Genomic DNA, 8561 nt, shown 5'->3' with positions numbered 1-8561 from the left:
TGGAATGTTCTAAATTCTGCAACATTTATCTTGTGCTAATCTCATTTCAGTACTCATGTCTTTTTGTTCTTCTCTCATAGAAGCACCCATCCCCAGATGCCTTTACAACCTGCTCTTCCCCAACCAGACTTCTACCAAAGACCCCTTGATTGACATGATCTAAAAAGGGAACTCCAAACTGCTTGCCCCATGCTGCCCCCTTCCATCTCAAAGAAGACAGATTGGTCATCACCCCCCTTTCCCTACAGCAGTAAAGGAGTTCCTAAAATTAGAGGGGTGAATGAAGCCAGAATTGGGGACAGGCAGTTAGTGTAGAAATAGGGGATCACTCAAATCCAGGAAATGAAGTCCATGAAAACCATCTGCCTCTGGAAGACTGGAAGTTGAAGACTTCCCCTGGGAGAATGGACTTTTTACATCTCACCTGCAAAATCAGCCCTAGTCACTTAGGCAGGAAGGAGAGAGAAGGCTTCAGAAAGAACTATAGAACAAAAGATTTTCTTATAAAAACAGAAATGGGGGAATGTAATATAAAGCTTCTCTCCACTCTCTCCATTGCATCACAACATAGCTTGACAGTCTGAAAGCTGCTCTCCTTGCTCTTTCCAGTGCAGCCATTTTCCCTGCCTCCCAACTACTTGTCAGTCTGTGAACAGCCTAGCTAGCTATTGATTCATCAGTCAGCTTGCAAGTATCATTCTCCATTATTGGTCCCCTGTTAGCCCGGCAGAATTCAACTGCTTAAGGGTAGCTACCCCGCCATCTTTTTCTCATGCTTTCTCTCTCCCTGACTTACTTTCTTTATCCTCCTCACTTTTCCACTCTCTCTCTAGCATGCACCCTTTCTCTTTCCTTTCTCTTTTCCTCTCATTTTCTCTCTTACCCTGCAGGGAGACACTGTTTGCTTAATAAACTCCATTATGTGATTTCCTGTGTCAGGCATGGTTTCTGTGGGACTTCTTACACCCCCGAATAAGACACTCCCATGTGCTCACCTGTCTCTAGTGCAGGACCAAGTACCTGTGGCTGGGTGCTCTGTCAGGTAAAGGAATTAACTTAGCTCACACTTCTTCAGATGCAAGAGCATGGTGCCAGCATCTGCTCAACCTGGTGAGGCCTCACAGCAGATAGAATCACAGTGGTGGAGCAGGTGCATGAGAGACGACAGGTAGGACAAGGAGTGAGGGACGATGGAGACACCTGCACTTTCTGTGGAACCCCCATTCTCATGGGAGCTGATATATTCTGGGAGAACAGCATTTGTCCCTTCCAGGGTGACTGCCCCAGGACCCCACACCCTTCTCCTTGACTCCACTTCACAAAGGTTCCAACACCAAATACAACACTCCAGAGATGAAGTTTTCACCTCATAAACCTTTATGGAGAATCAAAAATCATACCCAAACCAGAGCATGAGTACATCAAGAGAGGAATGCTAAAATTAGCTATGTGAAATTCCTGCAGTTGAATTCTATCACCAGTAACACATGGAAATACAAATTTTTAAATTTAGAGAATTTTCTAAATCAAATATAAAAGAGTACATACAAAAGAGGTGATTGTCATATTCTGGTAACTTTGGGGGATGTTTACAGGACAGGCAAGTGGACTCATCTTAGAAACCAAGGACACTGCTTTTCCACAAAGCAGCTGAATGCAAGGTGTGTGGTTGGTTGGTATAGCTTTGTTGAGTAACACATGCCTGACTTGTCCATAAGAATAGTGTAAATATATATGTATAAATTCACTAGTAACAGAATATACTATTGCCCAGGGTTTTATGTCATCAATGTGGACAGTGTCTTAAGTAAGATTATACACTGAGTAACATTTGAAAAGATGACATGTGCACTATAAAAATAAAACTACAACCAACAAAGGTAATTCAATACAATCTGTGTCATAGAGGATGTTAGTATATCACTGCTTCCCCTTATGTCCAGAATTATGTGAAATATACAGGTCTGATTTCACCGGCTAAAGACAAATCTTGTTTGACAAAGTTCACTTTAATATTTCCCTCAAGGGACATAGCTGAGACAAAAATAAAAGTAGATAAATAAAAAATAGAGTCCATGTGTTTTAACAACTTAATCAGAATATCAGGAAAATATAAAAGAAAGTAGATTTTACACTTAAGTGCTTACCATTTATTAGTATGTTTAAATCAGAAATGTACATTTGCTACACATAATTTTTCAGAAATGTTGATTGATGACTATAAACATAATCCAAACTGTATGCATGCCCACATGCTCATGTGCACAAACATATACACATATACACATGCAAACATAAATACAAGGTCTATGTGTAAACCACTACTCACAAGTAATATCACTGTACATAACTGTTCTTACAATTTTTTGGTTAAGAATAAAAATAAAAATTGTGCAAAAGCTTACAATTGACAAGTTTCCCATGACATCACGGGTTATTCTATTCTGTATCAAGTTAAAGCAGAACCTGGATACACTGGAGTCTCAGCACATGAGCAGAAGGAAACACCCATCAAGAATAACAACTGGTTCCACAAGAACCAGACCAGGTTGTTCAGAATACCCACACAAACTTGAAAGTTGCAGGAAAGTGTGTAAAAGAGACAAGGTGCTCACCAGTAGAAGGATGGTTTTAGTGGATCTGGACTCAAGGGAGGACCTGGGGGAGCTGGTCTTATGACAAGCATTCTCTGCTTGTGCCTGTGCAGGATGAGCACCATGGAGCTGCTGACCCAGAGCATGAGTCCCACACACAGGGCATCAGGTAAGGAGAGCAATGCTACACACAGTGAATCTGTGGTTGTATCACAATGAACACTAGACCTGAGGAATATGGAGGAGACGAGGTACTGGGGAGCCTTCATTTTGAGCTCTGCCCATCTCAAGTTCCATGAACTAATCTTAATGGCACGAAAGATGCTCAGGAGGCAGGTGCTGCAAATGGACACACCCCTGCCCACCCTGTGAAGATAGGAAATCAGCTTGCATCCAAAATCACTGAGGAAACCTGTCACTCCAAAAGATGCCACTGTCTGGGGAACGCCTCTACACAAAAGAGTTAACAAGTTGGCTACTATCAAGTGCCAAAGAATAAAGTCTGTGTGTCTTACCCTTCACCCAGTGAAGTAAAGGATCAGGTAATGGAGGAGAAGAGAGGAATTGCCCAGAGCTCCAACCACAGTCTGTGACAGGAAGATGATTCCAGTAGTCAACTCACTGGCTGCCATCCTGCCAGTTCCTGGCTGTCCCAGCCAGAGGATCCTGTAGGGGAACAGGAGGCCTGGGCTGCATGTGACCTGTCAACCCAAACATAGCATTCCCTACTCTCCAGAGTTCCCACTTTGAAAACTTACTTAGGGTTTTATTTTCACTAACAGATTTTAATAAGGTTTGTATGAATAGTTAAGACATGAAGTGTGTCTAAATCTTTGCTGTGAGGGCAGCACAAGTTGATTCTTGAATCTTCATGACTTCAGGCAGGTGCTGAGATGTCTTTGCATGGTGACCAGGAGAACTTGTGCACACAGAGCTTAAGTCTCTGTTCAGATTCATACCTCCTTATGTGCCAAGGGGGTCTTGAAACTAGCTGAGTGTTTACAGAGAGGGTATGTGAATCACCAGCCCTCCTAAAGCTAGTGAGCAGGGTTCTTCTATCAATCCAGCTCACATTATTTGCTTTTCTACATTCCTATTATCATCTAAACTATTCCTATTTTATAGCTTTATTTTAAAAATTCAAATTTTGCCCATTTTATAGAATAAATGATCCCAAATCACCAAAAACTTTTGGTTGATTTCTAGAGTTCTGAAAGAGGATACTTCTGACAAGGTCATCCTGTTTTGCAGATGCATATGTACCTTCTGGTCCTGCTATTTCTTGTCTTGGCACTGCTCAGATTTATTCCAAAGACATTGATATACTGGATTTTGTTTTCATTTAGTCACATGCATTTTGAGACTTCCCCTTTAACCCATAGATAATTTAGAATTCTATTGTTTTATATTCAAATGCTTAAAGAGTTTTATTGTTAATTTTCTATTACTGATTCCCATCTTGGTTCCACTGTCTTCCAGGAACTTACTTTGTATCTGGAGATTTATGTTATGTCTCAGGATATGAATGGTCTGTCTCTGTGAATGCTGTGTAGACATTTGTAAAGAATGTAGACTTTGCTGCTGTTGAGTCTAGTGTTGTTTAAATGTGAGTTAGATCTTGCTGATGGGGTGCTGTTCAGATATTCTATGTCTTTGCCAATTTTCTGTCTAGTAGTTCTATCAGTTGCTAAGAGTGGAACATTGTCATCCCCAGTATTTGTGGCTCTGGGGATGGGATCCAAATATATGTGTATCTAAAATATTTGTTTACACACACATACACCTAACTTGTCACAGTCTGTTAATAGTGTTTTATCCTTTAAAGTGTAGGACACTTATTTCCTCCTATCCACTTTAAAAATACAATTACTTGATATTCCCTGCTTATTCATTGTTATGATTTTTGCTCCAATGACTACAGATTATGTAAGAAACCCACAAACCAGGTTTTGTGGGGTGCACCTGTAATCACAGCTACTTGTGAGGCCGAGGTTGGAAGATCACAAGTTCAAGGACAGCCTTCAGCAACTTAGTGAGACACCATCTAAAAAAAAAATTAGGAAGGTGTTGGGGATGTAGCTCAGTGGCAGACCACTTGCCTAGCATGTGCAAGGCCCCAGGTTCCACCCAGAACAGCAAAGAAAAACAAAACCATGAGGGAGAGATGGTCTATTATATTTACCTGTTATCCCTCAACAGTGTTTGGTTTTGCTCAGTTTTTACCGATTTCATCATTCTTCCTTCCTTCCTGAAGTTCCCAGCCTTCTATCTTTTCCTCAAAAATGCCCTCAGCCATTCTTCAAGGCTAGATCTTTGCTTTTCTTTGAGAGCACCTTTATTACCCCTTTGGTTTTGGAGGATACTTGTGTCACATGTAGAATTCGTGGTTCTTTTCTCAGAGCTTCTATCACACCCCTTCCATTTGGCCTCCTTAGTTCTTCATGGAAATTTCCTGTCACTCAAATTGTTCATTCGAATTGTAGAGGAGTGTTGTTTCATTCTAGATATTTCCATATTTTTCTCTTTAATCTTCAGAAGTTCAACTGTATGTTAATGTGGATTTCCTTGGGATTTTTTCTGTTTGGAATTCTCTAAGTTTCTTGAATGTGTTGTTTTATGTTTCTGTTGTTGTTTTATGTGTTTGTTTTGTCAAAATTGGGGGAATTTCTGTCATTATCACATCCAGTATTTTTGTATCTCCTTTCTTATTCCCCCTTCTAGTATTTCCCATAATAAGAATATTAGTTTTTTTTTTTTTATTATAGTCCCTGAATATGTACTCTTGTCCTTTCAGTTTATTTTTTCTGTGTTGTTCAGATTGGGTAATTTCTGTCATTCTATCTATGATTTTGTTGATTCATTCCTCTGTTATATAATTATTTTTGGACAAAAGTTCATTTAATGACTCATTTAAAAGACATTTAAAATTTGGGGATTCATTTTACTTTCTGGTCTATAATTTAATTTTCCATTGGTTCTTCTTCTATGTCATTTGTTTCCATAAGATTATCTTTTTTAATATCAAACATGTTTGTAATTGCTTGTTACAGGATTTTTGTGATAGCTGCTCCAAAGTACTTGTCAGATAATTTCAGTACCCGAGTTGAGTGAGGGTTGGCATTTGTGGATGATCTCTTTTACTCTATTCATAACTTTTCTTGATTGCTGATGTGATGGATTATTTTCAGGTGTGTCCTGGATAATTTTGGTTATTATGTTGTAAGAGTGAATCCTACTTAATCTTTATTTTTTTCTTTTAGCAGAGAGCTAAATTTTAAATGTGGAGAACAGACCAAGCTGGTGGTGTGTGTCCTCCTCCCTGGGCCCTGTGAACACCATCCTGACTGTAGCTGAGCAGTGATTCATGCTGCCTGTTTGTGCAGGAGCGGGTGCAAGTTCAGCAGCTGTTAGCACCAGCTCACACTGCTTCCATATCTTCAGCTTCCTGCTATGTCTGGCTGATGGAGGGTCAAGGGACATTGATGGTTGACTGTCCCCCCAGAGGAGCTTATGGAGCTCCACATGGACAGATACAAATCCACTAACCTGTCTTCCATACAATCTAGGCCAGTGGCAGGAACATATCCCCAGCAGGTCACCCAATGCCACATGGAACACACTATAATACCTCTACTTTAGACTGATACCCTTCAAACTTGAAGTATATGTGGTGGAACCCACACTGGATTTGACAGGGCTGGATACATGGAGCTTTCCTTCAGGAGAGTGTAGTAGACTACAACCCATAATAGAAACTGACCTGGATTCTAAGTCACAGATGACTAGGGACTACTTCATCTGACCTAAAAGAAAGACCAACTAAAGTCTGGAGGTGAGCTGGTGTGATCACTGCCTACACACCAAGGAAACAGAGGTAAAGTTGAAGAGTGCTGGGCATCTTCTAAAGGTCCAATTTCTGTTGAAATCCAAAACAAAAAGACTCAGAAAGAACTTCCTCTACCTCAGCATAAATGGTTATGTCAATTTTGATCTTACATATATTACTTTTCATTTTGAATCAACAGATGTACTCCAGTTATTCAAAACTGCACACTCAGCCAATTGGATGGTATTTCTCTAATGGTGTAAAGTATTAATTAACTGGAGTCATCCTAACTTTGCTTTCCTAGCTCAGGGTTAAACTAGTTTCTCTTATCCCTCTTTCCTGCCTTGTATAACCTGCCTAAATCCCCCCACCCATCTTTTTAAATTTTGTCCTTTATTCGTCTTTCCTTCTATTTTTCATCTTTGTTTTTCCTTTGTTAAACTTTTCTCTCCTTACCCTTTCTGCTTCTATATTATAGAAGAACAAATTTCTCAACTGAATTCAGAGCTTTACTACAATTTTATGCCTGTATTAGTGGAACTCTGGAAAACATTTTTAAAGCTTATTGTTCCTAAAGTTCATTAGTATATGGCCTTTTTCCCTGAAATGACTGTAGTTAATAGTGGTTAGTATATTCCCCAAAAGTGTCACAGAACCTACAACATGCAGAAGATCCATATTGATGGAAAATCTCAATACCTGGGTGTTCATCTTGCCTGAGGAAATTAAGAGAGAGAAACTCCCTGATGATTCTTTGCATTAATATAAAGGCAATAAACATTGAAGCAGAGTTGAAATATTTCCGAAAGTTAAAACAAGATTAGGGAAAAAGTACATGATCTGATAGCCAACTAAGAACAATCAAGTCTTAATTAAGCATTAAAAATAAATCAAAATATTAGAAAATAAAAATCACCTGTCTATAATTACTCTTAATGTAGAAGGTCTAAACTCTCCATTCTAAAGACATAGTTTGGAGATCCAAGATGGCAGACTAGAGGGTGACTGCATCGCCCTTCGCTCCAGAACCCAGGATTCAAGAAGGGGAGCCACTGAGAGAATAGGACCAACATAGACCCATGGGGTGAGTCTCTCCCACCAGGTGAAGCTCGGCCAGGCAGCAGGCCCAGACAGGGGCAGCTTCTTGGAGCAGGGCAGGGCAGCGAGACTCTTCCCCAAGCAGCCCTGCTTTCTCGCACAGCAGGCTTGATCCACAGCCAGCTACTAGGAGGAGGCCCGCCCAGTGAGAGCTTTTCTGCACAGAACCAACTCCAAGCCCTGAACCCAGCAGCAGGCCCCGGCCCATAGGCAGGCTTCTCGGAAATGGCAGGGCAGCCAGAGACTTCCCTAAGCAGCCCTGCTCCCTTTGGCAGCAGGCTTAATCCACAGCCAGCTTCTTGGAGCAGGCTGCCTAGTGAGAGCTTTTCTGCACAAAGCCAACCAGAAGCCCTGAACCCAGCGGCGGGCTCCGGCCTGCAGACGGCTTCTGGGACCAGGGCAGGAAAGCCAGAGACTTCCCCAGGAAGCCATGCTTCCTCTGGTGGCAGGCGATGTCCACAGCCAGCTTCTTGGAGCAGGCCAGCCCAGTGAGAGCTTTTCTGCACAGAGCCAATCCCAACCCCTGAACCCAGCGGTGGGTCCCAGGCTGCAGGCAACTTCTGGGACCAAGGCAGGACAGGGAGACGCTTTTGCCTAGCAGCCTGGCTCCCTCGCGGGGGGGGGGGGCAGGCCCTGTATATAGGCAACTTCTAGGAGCAGGACCGCCCAGTGAGAGGATTTCCAGGAAGAATCAACCCCCAGCCCTGGACCCAGTAGCAGGCTAGGGGCAGCTTTCTTCAGAAGCACTGCATTATCAAGTTTCTCCAAGACTTCAGGCTACTGAAGGCTGGGAGGTGATATACTGCATATCTACAGGGACACTATAAGCCAAAGAGGAAATCTACAATATCTCAGAGTCCCACTCTTATCTGACCAATATGAGAAAACAAGGGAAGAAAATGTCACAAAAAAACCTAGACACTATATCAATAAAACCTAATGACAGCACAGCAGAAGAAATGTAAGAAAGGAAGTTTAGAATGCACATAATTAATACAATCAGGGAAGCAAATGAGGAGAAGAAAGAGCAAATGCATTCTGAC

At 41.6% G+C, this 8561-nt stretch overlaps 1 pseudogene across 1 annotated transcript; it reads right to left on the bottom strand.

Annotated features, from left to right (window-relative positions):
• Nucleotides 1-2449: 2449 nt before the first annotated feature.
• On the bottom strand, nucleotides 2450-3226 carry LOC306648538 (vomeronasal type-1 receptor 4-like; annotated as a pseudogene). Its single transcript has one exon. The product of its transcript is annotated as a vomeronasal type-1 receptor 4-like (transcript).
• Nucleotides 3227-8561: the final 5335 nt, after the last annotated feature.

The sequence above is a fragment of the Sciurus vulgaris genome (assembly GCF_902686455.1).
Source record: "Sciurus vulgaris genome assembly, chromosome: 17".
NCBI lineage: Eukaryota > Metazoa > Chordata > Mammalia > Rodentia > Sciuridae > Sciurus > Sciurus vulgaris.
Note: the sequence above shows the minus strand (reverse complement) of the source record. Positions and strands in the feature narration are given on the sequence as shown.